The 6,582-nt window shown below is 37.4% G+C and overlaps 1 pseudogene; it reads right to left on the bottom strand.

The window, feature by feature from the left end:
- Nucleotides 1–1,599: 1,599 nt before the first annotated feature.
- On the bottom strand, nucleotides 1,600–5,713 carry LOC149182668 (dnaJ protein ERDJ3B pseudogene; annotated as a pseudogene).
- Between the last annotated feature and the right edge of the window lie 869 nt (nucleotides 5,714–6,582).

The raw sequence follows: 6,582 nt of genomic DNA, 5'->3' as shown, positions 1-6,582 counted from the left end.
ACTCTGAACAGAGGTCTAGGTCACTGGCAAGGAAATAATGTTGAGGATTGCTTGAAACATTGGATGGAAGACAAGTCTGTTAGGGCACCACCTTGTGTGGTCTCTTGGGCCAAATGGCTAGCTAGGAATGCTATGCTATTGCAAAACAAAGGAGTCCCAACTTTTCAGGTAACCCACTAAATCAGGTACACATAATAATAATAATCTATTTTTAAAGTCACAACCTAAACTGTCACCAAATTGATATGGAGGGTTGTGATCAGCTGGTCAGAAAAGAAAAGAAAAACAAACACCAAAAAAACAACCTAGAATAATGGCAGAAGTAAACATTAACAAATTCAAAGATGGGTGGTTTTCGTGGGGCCTGTCAAGGAAAACTTGGAGTATGTGGGAGCAGGAGGCATACTATTTATTCAGGAAAACCATATAGATTGATTTGAAGACTGCACTGGGTGAAGGTACCATTAACTGTGTAGAGATGAACTGTCTATGGTTCTTGTTAAGGGTTGCTATTGAAAGAGGGGTAACACAATTGCAGATTTATGGCGATTCCAAACTTATTATTGTTGATTGATTACAAGGTGACAATGAACTTCACAAGTTTGTTGCTTCTAACTGTATATGCGAAAACAAAAGAATGAAAAGAATCTTCAACTATATCTCTTTCACTCATGTATACATAGAACTAAATACCCAGTCTGATGAGTTCTCAAAACAAGCTTGGGATATCATACCTATAGGTACGCTTTACTGTTACATCTACTTGCTGCAGTTTGTCTTTGTTCAGTGCATACAATGGATGATAAGTCATTGTTATATGACAAAGTGATGGAAGACTTTCATGAGGATTATAGAATGGTTATTTTTGTCAGCCAATATGGTTTTATTGTTAAGAAACTAAGCTCATGTCAGTGTGTAGAAGAAATGTAGTAGGACTTTTATTGTAATTTATCTTGAATATGTATATGTAGGGCTTAAATCGATGAACAATTATTTTTTAGGGTGGATACATTGGAGATCCATAGTTGGTTTGACGTTAGACTTAGACATAGTGCAGATGTTGAGTGCTGCCATACACATGCTTATGTGTATTTTCATTTTTCCTTGAAACAGAACTGATTGAATTTCTAGGTTTTCATACATGGTGTCATTATACCAAGGTATCCTTTTTTGGCCTCTAAATCAGACCTTGTATGCTTGAGGTATATTCCAAATTGCAGAATCTATAACCTTCTTCGAATAATCTAGAATTTTACCCTCTTTGAATAATCAAGTCGTACGTTAATTTACTTTTAATTAAAAGCAGATGTCTATGACAAAACCCTTGTGTTGATGGAATCAATGTAATTGATTGTGCCATGAATCATGACTAATAGTAATGGGAAATAGATAATCGGAAACTGATATTTGACAAAACTCAGGGATATAAGTTGGAGGATCTGTTTTGAAAATTACTTTTTACTTTTAGGTGATTAAAGCTTTTGTTAGGTTCTTTTGCAGTTCAATGAATGAAATTGATGCAAGCCTAGAGCTTGCAATACCCAGGAACTTTTTCTCTGCTATATAAAAATACATCATCATCATATGCCCAAATCAATTTCAATAATTGGAAAATTCACACCATCTCATTTGAATATGAGTCTCTAACAATCTGACAGAACTTTTGTTTTGTGCAAAGACTTCTTTGATTTTTCTTTTCTGTTCTTCTGTGAGACTACTTGGGAACAAAACCTCATATGTCACCAATAAGTTCCCTTTATTTGTACTCAGATGTATGGGCATGCCCTCTCCTCGAATGCGCCTGACCTCTTTAGGTTTGGTGATTCCTTTGGAACCTACAGCCACTAAATGGCCGTCAAGGTGAGGGATACTCTTCTCAAAACCAACAAGAGAATCCCGCAGCGAAATTGTAACTGTAGTGTGTAGGTCATTGCCGTCCCTTCTGAACCTTTCATGTGGTGCCGTATAAATTTTAAACTTTAGATCACCAGCTTCTCCATCTACAGTAGGTTCCCCATCCTAAAAAAATACTATCTCCTGTCCATCGCGCATGCCTTTTTCAATATCAACAGTAATAAACTCGCCTTCTCGTTCATACTTGACATTAGGGCACTCCTCACACACCTGTTGTGTGATTTGCTGAAACATTCCAGGGCCGATCTGCTTGTGATAAACCTCATTTCTGCAATTACATTGTCTTTTACCAGGAGCTGGCTTCACGACATTCTTTTCAAAGCTACTGGTTTCTTAAACTTCTTTTCAACCTGCATTATGTTAAAACGGTGTTCAATATACGACATAAACAAATGGTGTTTATATACCCACAGCGTTTCATTCCTTCAACTGGATTTTCCATTATTACGGATCGATTTCCATGGTTCATACATCTTTACAATGGCATCACTCATTTAACGCCTCCATACGATTACCATTTAAATGCTGTATCAACTCTGCGTTGATTTTACAATGGAATTCGCTTATTAACACAAGAACTGGTTTGAAAAAAACACAATCAAACAACTTACTGCTCACCGAAGCTTCCACGTTTCTGAAGGGGCTGCGCCCATCTCTCTCTGCTTGCCTAACTTTTAACGCTGTCAACACACCGATTTCCAAACCTGGTTAACACTTCTCAGTCCACCGTTCCAGTTTTGTAAAGTACTCCTCGACCGAACTGCTCCAGTTGAGTCGACTGTGCATTTATAAGATCTGCATCTATTTAAATTGCAATGTTATTTCTTCACATCGCCATTTCAATCTTTATTACTGTTTCATTTGTCCATCGACAAGAAAATAGATTTGATTCAATTACAAATCCAGAAGATGCACAATTCCAGTTACTACATAAGAAAGACCAATTTCATTACTGCTTCCTGTCCTACAGCATCGATTCACTGAATTTGAATCGATTTTTCAACGTTTTCAACGATCTCTGTTCAATAGCTTAGCCTGAACGCTTCTTGGTTCTCCCGGAACTCACGAATTCGTACTAGCGCTCTCCTTTGTTCTTTTATTGTTGTCCATCAAACTACAGATCGACAACCAAATTATTGGACAGACTTAGATTTAACAATACTTTTTATCAATTGCCATATCGTTAGTAATAACTTATGTGCAGAGCTACCAAACATATTCACATAAATCGAATTCAGTTCTGCCCAAGACTTATGTTTTGTGGCTTCAGGCGCTCAGTAAATAGCATTTGCTGCAATGGATTATATTTAAGAGGGCTGGCTCAATCTTAAAATTACAATCACCATTCTTGCAGAGATTATATTTAATTCCATCCATAAACACTCAGCTAAGGCGCATGATCCAACTCTCAATTACAAATTGAACAAGAATTTCCCAATTAACCAAAACATATATAATCTGAAACAAAACAATAACTTACAAACTTTTACTGGGCAGATATTTCAATTCTGTGGCCCCTTTACAATTGCTGAAGGCTTACAGCCTTGCAGTTCAAGCCTACTCTCAATCTCCATGTGTTTTTCTCTCAAAACCCCTTCCTATTTATACAATTTTTAAAAATAATCGAATTTAATGCTCAATCCCCTTAATATCTCAATATCACTAAAATATCTCAACAAATCCTATTATCTAGAATCTTATCCCTTTATATCCTTAACTACTCAAATTTCTCTCATATCCTTTTATTAATAAAAGGATATTTACAAAAATCCTCACTTTCTCCTATTTTATTTAAAATAGAAAATTAATTAAATAAAATATTAAAAATTGTCACACCCCCTTTTCTAACATATTTACAAATAAAAAATGCCCTTGATGCTCCTGCATCAGAAATGCACAAGTCTAGGTGCACACACTTGAACACACACATCATGTTGTGCTCTTGTTATTATGTCACGGCTCATAATGCTTCTAATTTTTTTACTTTAACAAACTGAAAATCCTGCATTGCTAACAAAGTTAAATGCCCAACATACTATTGAATTTGAGCTGTTATAGTTGATCTCCACTTTATTTCACTTTATATTTCCTTCTATCTTCTACTTTTTCCTGGTAGGGGAAAATTGGAAATGCTTCCCTGCATTAACATGGGCATAGTACACTGTCAATGGCCCTAATAGATGCACTCTGAGTAAAACTGAAGATGAAAGTTGAGTCTGAAACCATGGACAGCACCATGATTTCTTATGTAAAGGAGACAAATGTGTTGGTTGGTATGGACATATTTTTTATTTGTGTACTTTATAAAACTACAAACTTGTATTTATGTAAGCATTGAAGGTTATAGAGTATGGACAGGATGTAACCTCTACTCACTATTTTTCTGAAGGCATATGAGGTTGGTTGTGCTTGTGTGATGCATTACCCTTCTGGTTACTTGCTTATGGTGGCCAGCAACTCTTTTCTATGTTCAGGTTTAGTTTCAAGACTTCACTAATTTGAGTGCTATGAAAACCAAGGCCAGTTCTCGACAATGGAGCACCCCACTCATCAAAACAGTTCTAAGCATATCCAGTTCTGTTTCTAATGGTTCAATTTGTTGGCTTTGAGATTCCAAGACAGTGCTCTGTACATGAATGGCTACAACCAGCCTCTGTAGGTGATGTCCACTAGCAACAAATCTACAACCTAGTCAATGCCCCTGGATTCCTTGCATGTGTTCAAGCCCAGTGGGAACAATGCACCAGTTTAAACAATTTCCAAGTTGGGAAACAAGGCATGAAGGTGAGAATGTTCACATTCTGAATTGAGGGACCCAATGATCATCAATATTCAAAGTCGGTTACCTACCAAATCTTAAACCTCTCCCACAACAGCCCAGCATGCATCTTACTATCTTGGCTGGAAAGACACTTTAAAGCCAATTCTCTGTCACCCAACAATATTAAATGAATCAGCACAGGATGATTCCCAACATTCAAGAAAACATTCAATGCTTCTCGTATAAGATCCTCTAGTTTATTCACAAAAGGCTACTTGTCAAACTGATAGGTGTACAATCCAAATGTATAAAACTTAGAAGCAGTCTTCTAGAATCAATATGACTCGTGTTCATTAACTGACGATGTTCAAAAAACAATGAACATGTGAAACAAATTCATCAGATAGGTTCAACATCGCAGATAGCTCCATCCTTTGAAATATAGCTGTCGAGCATCAATGTTTTTTGAAAATGCTTGCTAGAAGAACATAGTCCTGAAATTCCACACAAGAATAAATCCTCCCAAATGTGAACCATTAGCGCACATATTTCCCTTGACCCAGCCAAGGTGATGATAGAAATTCACTCAGGTAATAAAACGACTGGACAGCAAGGAAATCGACAAGGGAAAAGTAGAAGTTGATTCAGGAACGCAACCGGGCCAGGATGTCCTGGGCTTTTTAGCAGGTCCTTCAAGCGGTTTGCCAAAGAAACAATGGCTTTTTGAGAGTCAATGTGGAGTAGCTATAAAATACGACATACGAAAAAACAAGGCAATGCAATGGGAGCAAATGTGATACATAGGTAGACTAGGTAGTCTGATAGCGAAGGGTACCTGCGAGCTGAAGAGTACCTGGCCTCCGAGCTGCAGAGCGGAATCGCAGAGCGGTAAGCCAGCACAGCGGAATCGCAGAGCAGAGCGGGAAGTGAGCTGCAGAGCGGAATCACGCGACCATTTCGAACTGGCCATAATACTCCCCCGCATGAATTCCAGCTTGTCCCCGATCGGTCAGGGGATGTCAGGGGCTCTAACTGCATTCGGATTTTTTTGTCAGGGAATGGCAGGGAATGTCAGGACTGTCAGGGGAGGGTGGCGGAGAAAGAGGGTGGCGGAGCTAGGAGATGGTGGCGGAGGATGGAGAGATTACCGGTAGCCGGAGCCGGACGATTTTCCGGCCGGTGCCGGAAAACGGGCCATTCTACAGCCTAGGTAGACTACTCCAAATTTAAATAGTTAAAATTTAATAAACACTTTAACAAATAATCAATAGATAGTTAGAAGATTGAAGAGTTTAGAGTTTTAGATCATTATATTAATATAGTTAATAATTAAGAAAAAAATTAATAATTAAAATATTTGATAATTAAAATATTTAATAATTAAGGAAAAATTAAATAGTTAAAATTTAATAAACATTTTTTAACAAATAATCAAACAAATATTTTTAATTAACAGTTTTTTAATAAGTCTCTAGAATTAGCTTAATCGGTCAAATCAATGCCTCGCCAGACAAGAAGTCACACGATCAATTTCCGAAAGCTCTTGGGCTCAGATCAATAAATAAGCTGAAGGAATGTATTCCCCAAACTCTTGATATCAAACCAATAAATAAACCGACAGGTGTGAATTCACATGTTCTCAGCTGTGAAATCCCCCATTTCTCTTCCACGGATAAAACCATTTCAATACACATGTTCTCAACTGTGAAATCCTGATAGAACGACAATTACTTTTTTTTGGGTACTATTTTCCAATTACTTACCAAGTTGGGCGGTACTAGGTGAAAAAATTTAGAAATTTCGTCGATACATTACGGTTCGGGTGATACTACGTTATTTTTAATACGTACGTAATGTTTGGTTATGCCATCCATTTATCTCAGGCCTGCATGGTTTTGCGCTTTTGA

This window comes from Pinus tabuliformis, chromosome 3_2 (assembly GCF_031772625.1).
Source record: "Pinus tabuliformis cultivar Carrire ecotype Pingquan chromosome 3_2, CPIR1, whole genome shotgun sequence".
Lineage (NCBI taxonomy): Eukaryota > Viridiplantae > Streptophyta > Pinopsida > Pinales > Pinaceae > Pinus > Pinus tabuliformis.
Note: the sequence above shows the minus strand (reverse complement) of the source record. Positions and strands in the feature narration are given on the sequence as shown.